This window comes from Spermophilus citellus, assembly GCF_964194105.1.
Source record: "Spermophilus citellus genome assembly, chromosome: 3".
NCBI classification, from domain to species: domain Eukaryota; kingdom Metazoa; phylum Chordata; class Mammalia; order Rodentia; family Sciuridae; genus Spermophilus; species Spermophilus citellus.
Window position 1 is genome coordinate 37697633 of NC_138184.1, and position 22003 is coordinate 37719635.

The 22003-nt window shown below is 38.1% G+C and overlaps 1 protein-coding gene across 5 annotated transcripts in view; it reads left to right on the forward strand.

The window, feature by feature from the left end:
• The window catches only part of THRB (thyroid hormone receptor beta), a 375028-nt gene that overhangs the window by 123618 nt on the left and 229407 nt on the right, over positions 1–22003 (forward strand). The gene's annotated exons all lie outside the window — the stretch shown is intronic.

Consider the following 22003-nt stretch of genomic DNA (forward strand, 5'->3'; position numbering starts at 1 on the left):
CAGCTAAACCCAGTATCTATTTTGTTTCAGTAAGATTTGCTATAGTTTGGATGATCAATGTCCCCTAGAGCTCCATGTGTTGAAACACTGGTCTCCAAGGTAGCACTATTGGATGCTATTGGGAAGTGGTGGAACATTTAAGAGGTTGGCCTTAGTGGGAGGTCATTGGGGGCATGCCCTTGAAGGGAATTGTGGGTCCCTTGCTCCTTCCTGTCTCTTTTTTTCTCCCTATAAGGTGAGTGGCTTTGTTCTGCTACATAACCCTGCCATAAAGTACTGTCTTGCATAGATCCCAAAGCAAAAGGGGTCAAATGATCATAGACCAGAGCCTCCAAAATTGGGAGTCAACATAAACCTTTTCTCTTCATAAATTAATTATGTCAGGGATTTTGTTACAGTGGTACAGAACTGACTCATATAAACTTGAGCAGAAAATTAATGTTAACAATTCAAGACATTCTCATGTTACTTCTCTGGCTCCATTCATAGTAATAAAGTATACAATTAGGACTTAAATATGACATGGAAAATAACTACAAACTGCTTAAGAGTGTTTATGGATATTCAAAGGCAAAATGCTGCCAAATTTCCTGATTTATTTGTTCTAAGCATTGAAGTTCAGACATTGACACTAGTAAAAGGCACACATACGATTTTTCAGAAAATTATAAAATGTGTTATTTGAAATTAATGAACTTAAAATGTCAAGTCAATAGTTTATTTCTTGCCCTTAAATTATATGAAGGACTTAAGAAATCCTTTGTCCGTTAAACTCATCACTACTTACCAAAAGATGTTTCCTGTTTGTGTACTTTTTTAAAAAATTCAATTTCAAAAAAAAAGTTTGGAAAAAAAATTGTCCAAAGAAAATACTTTAATTTTCCTTTCCTTAAACTTTGCTTTTTGGTTTCACTAAACATCATACAAATGAATGTCTTATGCACTAAGCACTTTGACCCACTGAAAGATCAGGGCAAGTAGATTGCTTAATATTTACCAAGTGCCCTGAGGCTTTTGGCACCCTCACCCAGCTCAGGCACCCTGTGTTTGGCATGAATTAAATTATATCTGCTTTATTCTTGGATGAGGGTGTGTTGGAAACATTAAAAACTGAGTTAATGAGCTACATGCAGAAGCCTTCAAGAGTCCTGGGGACATGTTTGTAGTGGTAATTCCCTACGGTGTTTTTGGATCCTGAAATTTCTGCTGCTGATTCTCACTGGATGAAATTCTTATGCAACCTAAGATCTAATTGGCCCTTGATTTATTTGCCCCCAAGAAAATACTATTGGCTAACCCCTCGATTTATTTCTCACCATCATAATTCAAAGATCCATCTCCTCAAAAAACGATTATCTGAGAAATGGCATTAACTACTTTAAAAATCAAGGATTCCTCTAACCAGAGGAACCAAAACTTGGAATTTTCCCACCAATTCCCAGGACTTGTCCTGGTCTCATCTCTACCCAATATAGGTCCACTTCCAGTTCTAACTGTTGCATTGATCATATTCCAAGAAAGGGCCCAAAGTGTTAAAATAGCAACAAGGTAGCTCATGGATGCTGTGTGTTGATGTCAGGTGGTCCCTGGTTCATTTCTCTTCCCTAGCAACTGTTCATTGTGATCTTGGGTGAATGGAATCTCTCACAGCATTTTTTTGTTGTTGTTTCTTTTTTTTTTCTTTTTTTTATTGATTATTTAAAGCATTACATAGCTCATGATATATCATCTTTCATACATTTGACTCAAATTGTGTTTTGAACTCCCATTTTCACCCCAAATACAGATTGCAGAATCACATCTGTTACATATTCACATTTTTACATAATGCCATATTAGTGACTAAAAAATGCTGTGAGAGCAGAATACAACAGTCTCACAGCATTTTTTAAAGCAAGATAATGATAGCTCCTCTCTCTTATGATAGTTTTGAGTATTAAATTCATTCATTCATTTATTCTAAAAATACTTATCCGGGGCCAGCTCTGTGTCTGGCATTGGTCTAGACATGAGGCCTACAGCAATGGATGAAATAGAACACCTGCCTTTGTGAAGCTCAGTCTGGTGGTCAAGAGACTGATTTTAATGATCCATATGAAAAGTATTGGCTTTTAGAGGCTGATTCTATGGAGAGACTAAAAGAAGGAAGGGGAGTGTGGGAATGGAGAGATGGAATTATAAACAGGTTGGTGTGAGAAACCCTCAGGAGACGGTGACAGGAAAGGCTTTAGAGCGTATCTGGGAGAAGAGCTTCCTACTTAGGGGACAGCTCGTGAAAAGGCTCACATTGGAGGGACAGCAGAAGGTTCTTGAGGCTAGATGGGATAGACTGAGGGAAGGCAAGCAGAGTGGGAGGTAAGGTCGGAGAGAAAAATGCAAAGGGAGGAAACCTGTGCAGCTGGTAGATACAGAGCTTTGCTGACTTCTTACACTGAGTGCAGTGGGAGCCACTGAAGGGTTTGAGAAGGGAAGAGCAAGATCTGTCTTCTTTTTAAAAATAAGAATCAATTGGCCATTGCATTGAGAATAAACAAGATAAAACATGGAGCGTGTTTAGCACAGCCCACGGCCCTCCATAAGCATTTGGTGAGTGATAAGTGCCTTTATTATCAATAGCAGAAGCATCATCATCATCATCATCATTTTCTTTGATGTTGATGCTGTCTCTGTCTCTTTTATCACCTGAGACAAATGCAAGAATGTGAGCAGTAAGTTTTAGATATTGGGCCTCCAATCAGAAGGTACATGGTGCCAACAAGGACAACAGTTGGAGCATTCATTGGTTGTGTGGCTCAAGCACCATGTCACAGCTTTAGAGGCCCTCCTGTTTAGTAAGCCCAGGAAAAGGAGTCCAGACACGAGGAGCCACCAGTGGTGCAGAAATCAGACCCGGACTGGTTTCTTCTGACCCTGCTATTTCTCTTACACACCTTTATTTCTTGTTCTAGCTTTTCCCATCACCAATCTTCTTCCTTTGGCTTTGCTTCATCACTGAATGGTGCTCAGGCAGTGGGTAGAGTTCATGGCAGGGTGCCTCTTGTCCAAAACCTCCAAATGCCTCCCGTCCCTTCTTCTTGTCACACATTCCATGGTTTCCATTGGCACACTCAGGATTTACACAGAACACGAAATGAGGCACAGACTATGATGTTTCAGGACTTCACAATCTCTGTCTGATTTGGGCTGTGTATAGTGTATGTTGACAAAAACGATATAGTGATTCTTTTTTTTAAAGGTAGAATGGTTATTCATGGATAATGTGTTGGCATTTATAATAATCAGATACTTAGGAGGCTGTGGATCCCCCAGTGCATGACCTTTAATCTAGCTGAATGTCCTATGTCCCTTAGTGCACATACACACACACACACACACACACACACACACACACACACACAACACATACCACCTGAAGATGTGGTTTATTTTGTTCATATAGTTTTTTAAAAAAAATCTGAAATGTTGTCAACATTTATTTTAAAAATCGGAGATTTAAGGTTCTTCTTTAAAAAAAATCAGAACATTTCACACTCCTCCACCCAAATTTCTCCATAGCAACCATCAGCTGGAACCGTAGGAGCCAACCCAATGGTTCTCAACCTTGGCTGCACAAGAGAAGCACATGAGGCCCTTTTTCAAAAATTCTGATGCATAAGCCCCACCACAGACCAATTAAAGCACCATTTTCAGCAACAGCAATAGCAGCAAATGTTTACTGAGTGCATATTTTGTGCAAGAAACTACCTTGGAAAGAGAGCTGATATGTAAAATATATTTAAGTTTGGGAATATAGAATGTATTCTAAGATGACAATAAACACCCATACCAGATATAAGGAACACTTAATACAAAGCAAGCTATATAAACCAGTGGGTTCTTAAATTTTGCTGCATATTAGAACTACCTGGGGAGCTTTGAGAACTCTTGTTGCCCAGATTGCATGCCAGAACAATTAAATTGGAATTGGTATTGGGAAGGAGGAAACAAACTCAGGCCTCAGTGTTTTAAAATAACTCTCCATGGACTTCCAGTGTGCAGGGATGTTTGAGAACCAGAAATGCAGAACAGTGCTTTAAAAACTTTAATATGAATTAGCATTACCTGGAGATCTTGTTAAAATGCAGCTCTTGATGCAATGGGTCTGGGTTTCAACCTGAGGTTCTGTATTTCCAACAAGCTACTGGACGATACTGATGCTATCAGCCCACTAAACATAATTGGAGAAAGGTGTAGGGAATAGGGTCTGCCATCTATTTGCTCTGTGACTCTTGGTAGGTAATCTCTCCAAGCAGCAGGGTTGTCAGCTGTAAAATGAGCATAACAATTCCTACCCTTGAAGTACTGGTAAGGTTACACAGGGATAAACAGGGATAAGGTACCTAAGCCATCAGATAATCAATAAATCTCTGGAGTTTACAAAAGAAAGGCATGATTTAGGAATGTGTATAGGGGAGAGCTGGAGCATGCCTTTAGGGGTCTTTGAAATAAGGCCTTGGATCAGTGGAAACAACAACCAGCTCTGGTGTTCTGTGTAATGCACGATTGGGTTTCACTGTTACTCCTCAAAACATGTACTTTTAGTTTATTTTCTGCCTTTATGCAAAATTGCTGCCAACCAACATACTTTACAAATTGATAAATTAGAGTTTACTTTTCTTTGCTCCTGCCACCTTCTGGTAGAGACACCAGCAAGCTCTTCAGTGGCCAGGAAGGAGAGCAAAAAGAAAGGATGGATAAAGTCGGTCACACTGAGGGCTGTGGTCATCCCCTTGTGAACGGGCAAAAAAACAGAACTCCGCTGAAAATTCGTTTCGAAAAAATTAAATGTTTTCCAGTCCTGCTTCTTGTCCATGTCTCCAGTGACAGAAAATGACAGACATAGAAGGAAGACTGTAGACAAGTCTTGGAGTTATTAAACCAAAGTGAAAAATTGTCTGGTTTTCTACTAATGGAATGTATGGTGGTTTTCTTTGGCACAGCTTTTTTTGGAAGAGGGGTCTCTGTCTTCTCTCCTTGAGCTTGGTAAAGCTTGTTACTTCATTGACCAGGACAGAACAGCAGAGGACTCCTTGGGACTTCTGATACAGGTCCATTAAAGACTATGGAGTGTCCACCACCCCCACCCCCACCCCCCGCTTATTCTCTGGAGCATTTGCTTTTGGAGCCTGGGCCACCATCTAAATTCTAACTACCATGAAGTTGCCATGCTGGAGAGGCCATGGATAGGTACTCTGGGGTAGAATCCCAGCTGAGCTCAGCCTTCCTGTCATTTCTGCTACCGTGTCCTATAAGTGAATGGAGCCATCTTAAACTTCCAGACCAACCCAGCCACCAGTTGATTACCAAGTGTCCTCAGTTAACACTCTGTGAAAGCAGAAGAATTACTCCACGCAGCCTTGCTTGACTTCTCAACCCACAAAATCATGAGATGTAGTAAAAGTGGTGGTTGTTTTAAGCCACTGAATTTTGAGGTGGTTTGCTTCACCACAATAGATAACTGGAAGAGGGAGATTTAGTGGTAATTTGGGGATGTGTCATATTCACTCTTCCCATTGGAGAAAGTTAATTTTTACTTGTTTGTGTCAATGAAGTCAGAAGAGCATAAATAAGAATATTCAGGAGTCAAGAGAACTGTTATTGGTGTCATCTCTTCTTCAATTAATCTATACAGTACTCTGATCTCAACAACTAACAATGGGATTTTTTTTTTTTCGAAGCATAATTGAAAACTGTTTCAGTGGCTTCTGATGTTCTTACAGAAAAAATAGCCATATGGAATTGATGGAAAATTATGGTGAAAAAGGGGACAAAGAGGAAGGCCCAGTGTCACCCCAGTGTTAAAATATACTCTAAATCGAAAGGGATTAAAGTATTTTCATACCAACTCAGAATAGACAGGCAAATGCACAAAAGAGAACAGGGACCAGATGTAGTTGTAAATATTTTAGAAATTTGGTGTATGATAAGATGATGTTCAGAATAATGACAGAAGGATAGATTATTCTTTAATTAATGTCAGGCCAATTGGCTCTCTGGGGAAAATTAAAAAGCTATATATATATAGCCACTACTTACAACAAACTAAATTCCAAGTGAATCAAAATTCCAACCTAAAATCAAACCAGTAAAGTACCCCTGTGGGATCTATAAGGCCTTTCTAAGCAATACACAAAACCCCACAACTATGCAAGACAAGAGATGTTATGTTTGACAGTGTAATAAACATTTCTTTATGGAAGAAAACACCATCAACAAAGTCAAATAAACACCACACTGCAAAATAAATTGATAACATAAACAACAATCAATGGTTCATTCCATCATGAAGAACTCCATGAGGCTGGGGTTGTAGCTGTAGCGTGCTTGCCTAGCACATGTGAGGCACTGGATTTGATCCTCAGCACCACATAAAAAATAAATAAATAAAGCAAATGTATTGTGTCCATCTACAACTAAAAAAAATAATAAGAAGAATAATAAAAGAAAAACAACTCTATGAATCAATAAGAAAAAAAAAGACCAATAATCCAATAGTAAAATGTGCAAACCATTTATTCATTTGTTCATCAAATATTTGTTGAGTGCCTACAAAGAGCTTAGCACTGTTCTCAGATCTAAGGATAAGCAGGTCCTGATCCCGTGGAGCTTCCACACTCTAACAGACAGGTACAAACCATAAACAATAAAGAATCCAGTGTATCCTATTCCATGCGGCGGCAAGTGCTACGGAGTAAGCTAAAGCAAGGCCAGGAGTTGAAGGACGGTCCTGGAGTGGTTGCCAAGGTAGAAGTTTAAAAAAAAGAAAAAGAAAAAGAAACAAGAGACAGAAATGCATGAAAAGATGCACACAGTTAATGTCCCTTCCGCCAGCACAGCCTTGTCTATAAAATCAAAGAGCAGTAAAGACCGTGAAAGTAGGTCATTAGAGGAGTGGTTTAATAAACTATGAGCAGAATAAGTACCATGGAAGACTTATGTAACCATCTTTAAAGAAGGCAGCAATTTTGAATATATTATAGGAAAAGAGTTTAAATTAAGGACCAAATAAAATAGCAAGATAGAGTTATACTATGATCCTTCTATGGGAAAATGATATATAGATATAAACGCATGTGTGTACAAGGACTTCAGATCTAACATGACTCAGTTTCCAAGGTATGCTCTTTTTAAATTTCTGAATTATTTTTAGCCATGTATGTTTTTTTCATTTGTTTTGTTTTGTTGATTTTGAGACTGGGAATTGAAACTAGGAGTGCTTCACCACTGAGCTACACCTCCAGCCCTTTTAATTTTCGTTTATTTTGAGACAGGGTCTTGCTAAGTTGCTGAGGCTGGTTTCAAACTTGCAATAACCTCCTGCCTCAGCCTCCTGAGTCCCTACAATTACTGGCTAATGCCATCCCACCCACCCAGCACATACATGTTTTATTTCTATCTGAACAACAATGTTTTTCAAAAGGGACAAAAGGGATTCCAGTCCTGGTGCAAATTTAAGGTTGAGAAATTCTCTTCACCTTTCTACCCTCAGCAGTAAGAAGAATTTGAATGAGGTAATGTCTTAACATGCCTTTCAGCTCTGGAATTTTGAACTTATAACATTGGTGCTCTTTTTGTAAAATGGAAAAAAATTTAAAAAGCAACTAGAAGAAAAATAACCTGTGAAATTAAGGAAGGGCCACTATCCCTTTTTCTTTGATTTCAATCTTTAGACAAGGTACCTCAAAATAAACACTGCCTTATATTTTTGTTAGATTATTTGGGTCTAAATTTGTTAGTTTATTAGTTCTATTTTTGTTATATGATTAAGATCTAACAAAAAATATAAGGCGGTGTTTATTTTGAGGTACCTGGTCTCAAAATAAGCCCAATGACATTGTTAGATGTCACTGAACATCATGGCTAGATGCTAAAAATTTTTAAGTGTAAACCTTTTTATACTGCTACATAGCAATTTATGTAACAACTTTACCTTCGGATATTACATAAGGAAAGTTTTTAGCATGGGCAGTCAGACCCAGTCTTTGGGGTGAGGAGTCTGAATGAGCTCAGGAGAAAGAGGGCATCCAGTCCTGCTGTCTGTTTCTTCCTGTTAGCATCTTCAGTTCACACCATCCTATCTAACTTGGCTCTTGGAATGACTTTTTTCTTTCTTTTTTTTTTTTTTGCACTAAGAAGTGGGGTGCCGCAATAACAAATGACTAAAAATGTGGATATGGCTTTGGAACTGGGTGATGGAAGAGTTTTGAGATAACGTGCTAGGAATATGGACAGAAGGTGAGATTCTGGTATTATCTCAGCACAGTCAGGAGTGGGAATGGAGTTAGACCAGCTGACATACTTCCAGTTTGAACGAACAGGGTCAGACCAAACAGCACTGAATGAAGGGAGACTGACAGGCTTCTGGAATTCTACAGAACCAGACCAGAGAACTACTCAGCGGCAAAACTATACTCTTCTTTGAAAAAGGGAAGGACCATCAGGTGCTCTGGCACATACCTGTAATCCCAGTGGCTCTGGAGGCTGAGGCAGGAGGATCTTGAGTTCAATGCCAGCCTCAGCAATTTAGCGAGGCCCTAAGCAACTCAGTGAGACCCTGTCTCTAAATAAAAAATAAAAAGGGCTGGGATGTAGCTCAGTGATTAAGCAGCCCTGGGTTTAATCTCCAGTCCAAAAATAATTGGGGGGGGACCCCAAAGGAATTCACAGATCATCAGGGCCACCACCTTGGTTTCGAAAGACCACACAGCCTTTTCCCAAAGCCTTGGGGCAGAACTGCTATAAAGAACCTTGCCCTGGGGTTGGGGCCACCATTCCAGGGGTCCTGAAGGGAAGAGCATCAAACCAAAGAAGATTATTCTCAAGCCTGATATCCAATTAAATTTGCCTGACTTGTTTTGGGATTTGCTTGAGATCTCTCATCTTTTCCTTCTGTCCTATTTCTCCTTTTCGGAATGGAACTGTCTCTCCAATGTCTGTCTCACTATTGCATTTTGGAAGCACAGGACTTGTCTAGCTTCACAGGTTCACAGCTGGAGAGAAATTTGGCCTCAGGATGAGTCATACCTCAAGTCTCGCACATTTCTTATTTAGATGACATTTAGATGAGACTCCCATATACATTAAAAGTGCCGAGATGATAAAAACTCTCCCCAAATCCTCCAGCTGTTCCTGCAGTGGGTAGGTACACCTCGTGCCCATTCTTTCCCCCTTCAGGTAAAATGAAGCATTGAGCCTCCTTTCCCAGCTAGCCTGACTCCAATTGGCCAGGGAGGAATTCCAGGGTAGAGAAAAGTTCCATACTATTAAGTCTCTGATACCCACCTGTTTTGTTTCGTTTTGCCGTCACTTCTAAATGCTTCAGCACATATTTCCCAAGAACAAGGACAGATCTGATGTAACCACAGCACAAGTGTCCAACCCGGGAAATTCAACAGTGATATATATATACTATTATCTCATTGACATTCTGTACTCATATTGAATCAATTGTCCAATAAGTATTCAATAACAGGTTTTTTTTCCCAATCAGCATCCATTCCAGGATATTGTGTCTTGTAATAGGTCATCTCTCGTCACAGTTGTTATGTCTCATCAGTCTCCATTTGGAAATGATTCTTCAACCTCCTTTGTGCTTCTTGACCTTGACATTTTGGGAGGACACAGATCCTGATTATTTAGTAGACTGTCTCTAGTTTGGATTTCTGATGTTTCTCCCATGCTAAATTCTGATGAAAGGAACACCAGAGGAGTGAACTTGTGTCCTTCTCAGGACTGCATATCACAACGTACGTCATGACAGTTTATTCCACTATTAATGATGTTAGTTCCAATTATTTGGTGAAAGTGGTATCTTCCAGGTTTTCTCATTGTAAAGTTACTGTTTTCCCCCTTTATAATCAATAACTGCTATTTGGGAGGAATTGCCTTGAGACTATGCAAATATCTTTATCTTCCTCAAATTTTCACCTCATTCCTGTGTACCACCCAATATTAACACCCCTTAGTGGGTTTCTTATTCTTCCATCTGCATTCATTACTTGTCATTTAACCCTCCTCCTATTTGTTAGCTCGTGTACTTATTTGACATCAGTGTGGATTTATGGAGAAATCCTTCACCCCAAGATCTTGAGCCTTTTATGATCTCCCTCAAGGATGACTGAGAAGCTACCAGAGCTTCTATGCAATGGCCTTGGACTTTCTTGGGATGGAATCACGGGACAGGAAAGTCTTCACAGTCACAGGGGATTTGTAGTCTTGTTTCCAAACCAAGTTCTTTACTTAACCTGGAAGTTTGACTTTATTCACTCTTTATGCATGGGTTAGCACTGTAATCCTTTCTTTGAGAGCAAGAATCCAGACAGACCACAGAATTGATCCCTCTTCCCTCCCGGGCTGACTCCCTTCTATTTCCTCCAGTGCAGACACTCAAGGACCCAATATCAATTGTAAAGTCGGTAACAAATGTCTCAGCCCAAGGACTGGAAGATGTTCTAACATGCTGAACAGCTTACCCTCCATTATAGACAAGAAAGCCCAAAGGATGGTGCCTAGATCCTGGTCATTCTTTATATATTGCATGTTTTGTCCAAAATAGACATGTTTGCTATCCAATTTGATAGCCTCTGAAGTTCCTTTAAAACTCTTCATTTAGAAATCTTGAAGTGAGGACAGGGCAGGAGACTACCATATTGTAGGTGGTGTGTTCATGCGCCTTACTAAGAAACTGTCAAAAAATATTAGCAGTGCTTAACAAGGAATTGAGAAGGTTTGCCAGAATCTTAACATTTAAGATCCAAAGCCCTGCTTGATTAAATTTTGTTTTATTTAAATGAAGGAATAGAAAGCAAAACTGTTTTTGATTAAATGACTTGCTAGTAACAAGGTTTGATAGTGTTCTTTCTCTGTGTTTTGTTTTTTTACCATATTGAATTATCTGTCAAAAATATAAAGTCAGAGAAGTCAATGATAAGACAGATCAGTCTTTCTTTTTCCTCTCTGCATCTGCCAGGGCAACATTGAGCTTTTGGTGATATCCCATTCTGACAGGCAGGGTTCAGTGAAGTGGCAAAGTAGCTATAAACCACAGGAAAAAATGAGGATGCTTTATTTAGCATGTGTGCTGGGGACCTGCTAACTCACAGTGAATAGTCTCTGGCCCTGGCTTGAATGCAGCAGCCTCATTTCTTTGTACCACCTTCATTTCCTTTTCAAATATCTATAGAGATTAATCTGTCTCTCACTTTTGCCTTCAGCCAGCTGGGCAACATTAGTTGCTGCAGGACTGGGGAAATCTACCAGGGGAATTCATGAGTGTTTGACATTTTCACTGACTGTGTGGGTTTTGAGCTAGTCCATCTAAACCTTTAATGTTATTTATAGACAGCAGTTTTAAATTGTTGCACACATCCCTCAGAAAAAAACATACACATATATACATATACACACGCTACATATATTATAGATATATAAATACATATGTATGTGTGTGTGTGTAGAGAAAGAGAGAGAAAGAGAATACAGTGTTTCTTGTAAGAGTATTTTTAAAGTTGGTCTTTCTTCATGCAAATAGACCCAGGGGTATATGTTCATGTTTCACTTTTACTTTGCATGTGATTCACTGAGGCATAATCTTCCTGTTCTCTGTGCTGAGTTGAAAATTTAACTCTAAAGTTGTCATTAGAGGAAAAAAAAACATTTTTTATCTAGATATTTGTGAATCAGTGAATGAACAAGCTAAAGTTTATATAGGAATGTATCATTACATTTTTAAAACAGCTTCTTTTTAGTTGTTAAAACAATCTATGCCTATAGTAGAAATTTTGAAAAATAAAAGAAGAAAGTTAATGTTCACTTTTATTACCACTGGCCAGCATTTATAGCTCCTCTTAACATTTTGGAGTGTTTCTTACAAACCTTTGTCTATGTATATATAATAATATGGTTCTGCATGCTTCAAAACTATGGTTGAATTCATATTTCATATGTACAGGTTTTCATTCTGCTTTCTCATGTAGCATTTTATTGTAGTGGTTTCTTGTCTTGTGAGTTTATAAACACTGATTTAGCTGTTGCATGATCACTTTTGAACCACTGCCTCCATCCCCCAGTTTATAATTGTAAGCTGTTTCTGATCTCATACTAAAGCAGATGCTCCTGTAGACATTTGTGCATGTAAATCTTCTCATGCATTGGAGGCTGCTGCCACAGCCAGCCCTGTGACAGCCTCTTTAATGTTTGAGCGTTTTTGCCTAAAGAAATGACCAGTCACCTTCACATCCCATCTGTAGCCCATAGCCCTGTCCTCCCATCGACAACATCACCCAACTGGACCGTGCCGTGGTGCTCAGCCCCAAACACATCTTCCTTTCTTTGGGTGTTGAAGATAAGCCATGATTGGCGCCTTGCCCAAAAGTGATCCAAGAACCTTTTGTAGGGAGAGTGGCGTTCAATCGGACCAAAGGTAACGTTTTTAAAATGAAAGTTTTATTAAGGTGAAATTTGTTCCTGTGGTAGAACGATAAGGTTTATTCTCACATGCCTGAGCTAGTTGCTTCCAACATGTTTGCTGGCGCTTCTGTAGACACACCATTTCAATGGCCTGAGAAGGACTTTACACCCTGAAAAGACAGATAAAGGAAACTCTAGACCATGAACTCCTTTATCACAGCGATGCACATAGACGCTCACACCCCTCCTCATTGTCATTGCAGAACCCTTTGTCGCTCTTTCTAAAGGCGTCTTTGTGTTTCTTAGAATGAGCTGGCACCCTCTCTCCCATCTGTCGGAAATGCAAGAGAACTTCATGGAAAGCAAGAGCATATACAGTTCCCTGTAAGGGTAGAGGTGAGCTCCAGTCACTTAGTCACAGTCGCCATCTGCTCTCGGGTGTCCTGGTGCTGCAGACCTTGTTACCCAGATGCGACAGGAAGTGTCTGTCTTAACAGGTATTGAGCTTCTTGTTCCTGGAGTCTTTGGATGAATTTTTCTCTTCTGACTCTGCTTGGACTGATTTACTGTGTGACTTTGAAAGGGTTTTTAAAGAACTTGTTCTGGAAAAGATTAAGACAACCTATAAAGATACACAGGCCATAAAAAGTGGTCATAAATTACCACAAAAGGTGAAAAGGCAAAGGAGAACAAGGCTAGATGCTAACACCGAGCAGGGGGGGGTAGGCTAGTATTGCAAAATGCAAATCCTCATGCATTCAGTAATTTTTACTGAGTGCCTCATATGTTCCAGGAACTCTGGAAGACAATGTTTTCAAACTTAGTTGCAGCCCATTAATGGTCCACGAAACCATCTTAGTGAGTGGCCATCGTTTTAATGGATTAGGATGTAAAGGCTAGAACGTAATAGAAAATATCAACCAGCAATGCACAAAGCAAAGATATTATTTCCTTAAATGTATGTTTCCAATTTATGTGTGTGTTTTACATATTGGATCACTGTTGAAAATGTATTTTTCCCCCCTGTGGCCACGGTTAAGGGAGTTTGAAAACCACTGTTCTAAGGATGTAGCAAAATTTAGGGCTGAATATTGTCGAAGCTGTGGGTAGAACAGAATCATTAATTGCACAAACTTTGGCACTCATTTCCCACAACTGTACGCAAGGAAAATATTTGTACTATTCTTCACAATGAGAAGAAAATGAGTAATATACCAAACAACCTCTTTACAGAAACTCTGATAACTTAAGGCTGTTTCTTTATGCCTCTTCACTTCCCCCAACCCATACAAAATGACAGCATCACTCTGAATTCTGCAAGATGTCTGAAATTTACCCTGATGGATGGTTTAGGTCCTTATCACAATTCCTTGCTACATATGTCTACATCCTTATGAATGATAAATAGAAAACATACATGTGATATTTTTAAAATAAACTTTCTTAAATAAATCTACTCTTACAGCAAAGCATACCTCCAGAAATATATGCAAAACATTAGCCTATAGCTTGATAAATTTCCCCAAAGTAACTATACCATGTAACTACTATTTAGATCATGAACAAAACTTTGATATGAAACAGAACCTCACCAGGCACCGTCGTGATGCACGCCTGTAATCCCAGCAGCTTGGGAGGCTGAGGCAGGAGGATCAAGAGTTCAGAGCCAGCCTCAGCAACAGTGAGGTGCTAAGCAACTCACTAACACCCTGTCTCTAAATAAAATACAAAATAGAGATGGGAATATGGCTCAGTGATTAAGTGCCCCTGAGTTCAATCCCTTGTACACCCCACCCCAAAAAAGGAAGCAGAACCTCTCCTTATGCCCTCATTCAGTCTCACCCCAACTGAGAGATTAACTTTGCTTTGTTTCAAACTTTATATTATGGGATAAATGTAGAATATATACTTTCTTATGTCTGGCTTCTTTTGCTCAATAGTAAGCCATGGACAATTAACAGCTGCAACTAAGTTTGAAAACAGTGTCTCTTCATTGTTCCTGGCACATATGAGGCATTCAGTAAAAATTACTGAATGCATGAGGATTTGCATCTTGCATACTAGCCTACCCCCCTGCTCCGTGTTAGCACCTAGCCTTGCTCTCCTTTGCCTTTTCACCTTTTGTTGTAATTTATGACCACCTTTTATGGCCTGTGTATCTTTATAAATTGTCTTAATCTTTTCCAGAACAAGTTCTTGAAAAACACTTTCAAAGTTATGAAGTAAATCAGTCAGAGCAATTTGTAAGACCATCTATCATTGCTGACTTTTATTCCCCAGGATGCATATGTTACAACTTACACCAGTTCTTCTCTGATGAACAGTTGAACCACTGAACATTTGAGCTGCTTCCACCTGTTGGTTATTATGAAAAGTGCAGCTCTGGACACTTTTTGGTGAACATATGTGCACATTTCTGTTGGGTTTGGGAGTGGAATTGCTGGTTTGTAACATGTATATTTGACCTTAGGAGACATTATAAAACAGTCACAGTGATTACACTCCTACCAAGGATGTATAAGAGTTCCAATTTCTCTATATCTTCTCCAACACTAGATATTGGCAGTATTTTTAGCTTTAGCCATTCTGGTAGGTGTATATAGTTATTTTATTGTGTTTTTAATTTGCACTCCTCTGACAAAGAATGATGTTGAGAGTTTTTTTCACATGTTTATTTGCATTTGAGTACTTTCTTATGTGAGGATATGGCTATTTTAGGTTGGGTTGCTTTTCTTCAATTGACTCATAAGAGTTCTATACATATTCTATGTATGATTTCTTTGTCGGTCATATGTATTGCAAACATTATTTCCCAATTTTTCCTCTCATAATCATGTCTTTTGGTAACCAAAAGTTTCTAACTTTAATATAATCTAATTTCTTATTTTTCCTTTATTATCTGTTTCCTTTTTAAAATTTATTTTTTCTTTGTTTTCTGTTTCTTGTTCTGTTGGTGCCCTTTTGTGTCCTGCTTAGGAAAACTTTGTTAACCCCTAAATCATAAATATATTTACCCATGTTATCTGCTTGAAGCTTGAATGTTTTACCTTTGACCTTTACACCATAGATGGACCTGGAATTGATTTTTCTGTGTCTTGTGAAATAAGGTACTAGAGTATCTTTTTAAATTATGCATATCCAGTTGAGTACCAGATTTTTTTTTTCAGAACACTTCCTAAATAGGACTCCTGTGGCTCAGGAAATAATAGCAAAAATCCATAAATAGAATTGCATCAAATTAAAAAACTCTGCAGAGCAAAAGAAAATACAGACTGAGGAGACAGCCTAAGAATGGGGAAAAAAATCTTTGCCAGCTACTCTTCTGACAGAGGATGAATATCCAGAACATATAAAGAACTCAAAAATCTCAACACCAACAGAACAGATAACCCATTCAATAAATGGTCAGATGAACTGAACAGACACTTCTCAAAAGAAGGGCAAATGGCCAGCAATGATATGGTTGGTCTCTTTCTTGCTTATTTGTAGGAGTTCTATATATGATTCCTTTGTCCGTCACATGTATTATGAATGTAATTTTATAACTTCCTCATACACTGTTATGATGTCAGAGACTAATCACAGCTAATCCCAATTTCATCTCTTCCCTTTTTCAAACTATCCTTACCCTGCCCCCAATTACAGTGTCTGAGGACCTCTATTCAAGGGGTGGTTGTGGAAGGCATTCTTGAATTATTCCAAGCCTTAGGAGAAAGCTTTCAAAATTCATCAAGTAGAATGTTTGCTATAGATTTATAGTGATTTACCTTTTCATGTTATCATGTGGAGAAAGTTTCCTTTCCATCCTTGTTTGTTGCAAAGAATATGTCCTTTTTGTTGGGGTCTTTAAGGATCACTCCAACATGACCATGGACATACACCAGGAGAGGTGTATGAAGTTATGAGGGTTATTTTAGTTCTATGAAGACCTGAAGATAATGTCTTGTTGGAGTTCAGGATGGAATAAACAGGGAAAGGCACGTGGGGGCAGCTTTTGTGACTGTGAATATCTTCTGGTCACATTCAGGGGAAGACAAGAAAGAGCATTTGTGGCAGGGACCAGCCTTACCACACTGGTGCATCTGCTCAGCTGGGCAGAGTGCTAACAGCCTTCTGGTGAGGGTGTGGAGGCACTGGGAAAATAAAACACTTTAAAAACATAGAGCACACCTAGTTTGCTTAATGTCTTATCAAGAACAGATTTCAATGATATCAAGTGCTTTTTCTGCATCCGTTGAGATGACCATGTGCTTTTTCCCGTTTTTCTCTGAACTGGTTTGCATTCATTGGTTCTCCAATATTAAACAAACTTTGTGTTTCTATAGTAAGTTCCTCTTGCTCACAGTGTGTTATACTTTCAAAGGTATCTCAGGATTCAGTTTACTGGTATTTTGTTTAGTGCTTTTCTGGCAAATTCTTAAGGAATATTAGATTATAATTTTCTGTTCTCATAATGTCCTTGTTGGGTTATGGGTCAAGGCTGTGTTGTCCTCCTCTAATGAGTTTCATAGAATGAGCTGAGACATGACCTTTCTATGTTCTCAATGAGTTAGGTAAGATTAATGTGTTTGGTAAAATTTAGCAGTAAAACATTTTAGGACTGGAAAACATTTGGTAAGTAGAATTTTACATACAAATTCAATTTTTTTGTCATTTTTCTCCTGCTTGGTAAAAATAAAATATTTTTTAGCTATTTATCCCTTTCATTTACATTTTCAAACATTGCCATAAAGTGTTCATAGTCCTCTTTCCTTTCAAGGTCAGTAGGATTTATAGTGATTTACCTTCTCAAGTAATATTTGTAATTTTTTTGCCTTCTTTTCTCTTGATTAATCTGACTGCAGGATCATCGGCTTTATTAGCATTGTCAGAGAAACAATTCTTGACCTCGTTAATTTTCTCAATTAAATTGCTTCTATTTTCTGTCATTACTTTCTGCCCCTTGTTATTTTCTTCCTTTCACTTTTGTTGATTTCTGCCTGGTAGTCTGATGATTTGTTGATGTGGATACTAATGTAGTTGGTTTTCAGATCTTCTTTTCTAATACACGCATTATACCTTTAACAGCATCTCACACTTTTAATGTCATATTTGCCTCATAATTCCCTTAATAATGTTGCCTAACTTCCTTTGCATTCCTCCTTGCCTGTGAGTTCATTAGGGTGTATTGCTTAATTTCCACCCATTTGTGCAACTTTTTTTTTGTTTTGTTACTATGCATTTCTACTTAACTTTACTGTGATCAGAGAACACATTCTATATGATTTTTGACCTTTGAAATGTGTTCAGTCTTGTTTATCCTGCAGCACCTGGTAAACTTTGGTAAATGTTCAATGTGCATTCTGTGAATTCCAGGGCTGTTGGCCAGAGTGTTCTAAAGAGATCAATTAGGTGAGATTTATCAACGCATTTCCATGTCTGCTTTCTTACTCATCTTTATCAGCCTGTTCTACCGGTTACTGAGAGGGTTCATTCATTAGAATCTTACTTCTTCCAGTTTAAGATTCTCACATCTTCTTATAGTTTGATTCCTTTATCACTATGAAATATTTTTTTTATCTCTAGCAACATCTGTTTTCATTGAGTTCATTAGGTTCACAGTGCCTGCTATTAATATAATTCATATGCAAATTTTGCAATTTTTTATATATTGAAAATTTGGGGTCCTTATATACAAATTGTGTCACATTTAAACAGTTTAACTGGGATTTTTAAAAGAATTTAATATATGCATATTACTTTAAGTGTTTATTCATATTTTGTGAAATTATTGACACGTTTGGATGATAGTCTATCATATTACTACTTTGTTGTTTTTATTTTCCCCAACTGTTTGGTGTTTCTTTTTCTCTCCTTTGTTGCCTTATTTTGAATGAAGTATTTTGCCTCTATTGGCTTGTTAATCATTTATTCTTTAACTCTTTTTTTAGCAGTTACCCTAGAAATTACAAATTATATCATTAATTTATTAGTGCATGCTATAAATTTATTAGTGCATTCTATAAATTTGTATCTTGACTGCCTTCCAGAAAACGTGAAGGACTCAGAGAGCTTTAATTCCACTTTCCACTCCTTCCTTTTGTGTTATTATTGTCTTATGTTTCAATTTTGCATACAATTAAAATCCCACAAGGCACTTCAAATGATTGTCTTCACCAGCTAATATTCCTGTAGATTTATTGCATATTTACCATTTTTGTTGCTCATAATTCCTTCCTGTACTTCAAGCACCCACCTGGGATCTTTCTTCTTCCGCCTGAGGAACACTCTTGAAATATTCTTTTAGTGTTCTGTTGGTGGCAGATTCTCTCAGGATGGTTTCCTGAAAGCATATCCCATCTTCATTTTTCAAACAGCTATCTTGACGTCTAATCAACATAAAAGAATCTGAATATATTTTAAACATACAATTTGGTAAACTGTGTCATGTGTGTACTATATAAAGGCATTGCCACAGAAATACGATGCGCAAGTTTTCATGTTCCGCTTTGATACTCCAGATGTGGAGCATAACTTTAGGGAAACTTAGATCCAACACATCTTTTCCTGGGCCTTTGCACTGGGTTTGGCATGGAACCAGACAAACACCCACAGTTTCCTGGGCCAGCGTAGTAATGACTATAACAGCTAACACTCACACCATGCTTTTATGTGCCAGACACTCTTCTAAGCACTTTACCCATTTTAATACTTGGCTGATTCAGTTTAATCCTCATCATCGCTCTATGAATTAGGTACCATAATTGTATTTACTTTTGCAGAAGCCCAGGCGTGGAGTGTGCTGGTGTACTCTCACACAGCTCAGGTGGGCACCAGAGCCCTCTAAAATTATGGCTCACTTGGACTGGTGAACATCTTCCACCTGGAGACTTGCAGGTGTCCCAACAGCAAACACAGATGTATTATTTTCAACATCTTTGTCTTATTTTTTATTTTGTAAAATTTAGAAAATATGAGTTTAGTGTACAAAATTAAATTTAAATTACCACCAACCACCCACAGATGGCTACTTTTAGCAATTAATGGTATGTCCTTTTAGCCTTTTGCTATTATAAATAACACCATGTAGACATCTTTGTCCATAAACCTCTGTATGTAGCCATGATCATTTATTTAAGATAAATTCTGAGAAGTAGAAATGCTAAATTAAAGAACACAAAATACCCTCAGACTTCTGATGCCTTCACTACTGATAACTGGTCTGGTGGGCTGGGGCACGGGAGAGGGCACACAGTAAGGAGATGAATGTCAACGTAGACAAATGTCAAAAAAGCAAAGTGTGAGAAAGAATATTCCAGAACCAAAATATGTCAAAATAGTCCCCAAAGGATCTCTGGTATGATGAATCTATAGTATCTGTCTAAGATTTTCCTCTTAGAAAAACTATTTTACTTTTTAAAAAAAAAAATAGCTTTGCTTTCATAGAAAGTTTCGAGACATATAGCCTTTTATGGCTTTTCCATCCATCCGCCTGCCTGTCAGTTTATACTATTGTTTTTAATGATAATCTTTCTTTTTTATATGTATATATTCGTTTGTTCATTTTTATGTGGTGCCTCACACATGCAAGGCAAATGAACTACCACCGAGCCACACCCCCAGCCCCCTGTTTATACTATTGATGATATTGCTCCAATTGCAGATTGTGTTCACTTGGGCAAAAGAATCATAACCGTGTGTGTTCTACAGTCTGGACTGACAACCTCAGGCCCAGCTTCTGCTATTGCTCCTAGGGGTAGCAGTTTCCCTGCCAGGCTTTGTTTGGAGATCCTCTGGGGGTGGCCCTCTGGAGTGCTGAATGCCATCTTTGTTTAGAGGGGTAGGAGAGAGAATAATCTTATTCTATCTAAGAGAGAAGACAGTAAACCGATGCCGGGTTTCCATTGCTGTTGGAAAAAGAACAGTAAATGACAGCAAAATTGAATAGCTTGTTACTTGCACGGTATAAATTACCCAGCGGAAGAGATGTGTTGAGAGGGAGAGTGAGGATTTGATCTCTGCCTTTCAGTTTTCAGTCATTGTCAACCACCAAGTACAAAAGTTGGCTCAGCAAACCTTGGCTTCATCCAGGATACTAGGGAGCAAGCCAAGAGATTTTTTTCCCCCTGCTAAGTTGTTCAGGATTGGTCTTTTGTGGATATGTTTACATTGGTGAATGAAGTCAGAGTACTTTAGTCTTTTCGCTACAGTAGTGCTTTTCAAACTGTGGGTTGGGCCCCATTAGTGCATAATGAAATCAATTTAGCAAGTCATTGCTAACCTTCTTTTAATGAAGTAGTATACAAAATAGAGACTCGGGTAGAGTCCAATGGAATAGAAAATATCCAAGTGCATCACACTTGGATTGATGTGATTTTTGCGGAACTTTTGTTTTAGTTAGACATATATTTACACTCCTAAATATGTGTGTGGGAGAAGACTGCAGATTAAAACATACTTTTTATTGTGGATCATGGTCAAATCATTACTATTGGGAACTCAGTACATTTAAATTTGTATCCCATTTTGTGGAAATATTTTTTTTTAATCTAGAAAGTTTTCCAAAAACATTTGTTTTGAATTTTGAAGGTCATACTTTAGAGTTTGATGTTGAGATGAACAGGCAAAGCCTTCATGTGGATATAGAGAGTAATGGTTTTCTTGCTGACCAACTACAAGCAGAAAACAAATATGGTGTATCTGAATCTGTCTTTACTAGGGTATTACTGTATTAAAGGCAACTCAAATGTCAGAAAATTTCCCAAAGTAAAAGAAAACCACCTCGTGAAGTTAAATATCAACCCATAGTTTGAAAGATAACTTATGATTTACTGTATACCTATTTTCTATTATTGTGATTAAGAATTTGCCAAACAATAATCTCTCATAGGGAGACTTTTTTGTAATAAGATGTGCTAATTTTAAAACTTCACTATGATGATAAGAGAATAAATTTGCAAAAAATTTCCCCCTAATTCAGCTTAATTCAACTGTGTGTTATATGCTTGTAGATAACATTAAGTGAATTTATGCACTTGGGCAAGCAGTAACTAGCAATCCAAATGTTTGTAACTAAGTTTCCTGAATGTGAGAAAGATGCGCAAAAATTCATATATGCAGATCATACGAGTATATAATACAGTCAGCCCAGTATACCCATTCATTGGTATTTTACCATTATGAAGCTAAAGAATAGTCAATACAATAAATAAAAAGAGTAGCTCTAGAAAAAGCCTTAGAGCAGAGACGTAAGTTTCATCTTGAATCTATTGGCAGTGGCTGCCTGAGGTGCTGTTTAAGACAGATTTGGAGGTTGTGTTTGGACTCTGTTGTTAGAAGAGGTTGTGTCTGATTACTACCATCTGTGATGAACATGTCAGGGGGACAGTGGTGACGTATATACCTGATGTTTCCCTTGGAACTTTTCAGCTTAGTAAATCTTCATGACATCTTGGAAACATGAATTCGCTTCTTTTATGTTATAGAGGGAAGGAAAGGAACAGTAGCAGATGGATATTGCCCAGAATTAAACCTTCCAGAATCTCTTATTTGCTCTTTTATTATTGTTGTTATTATT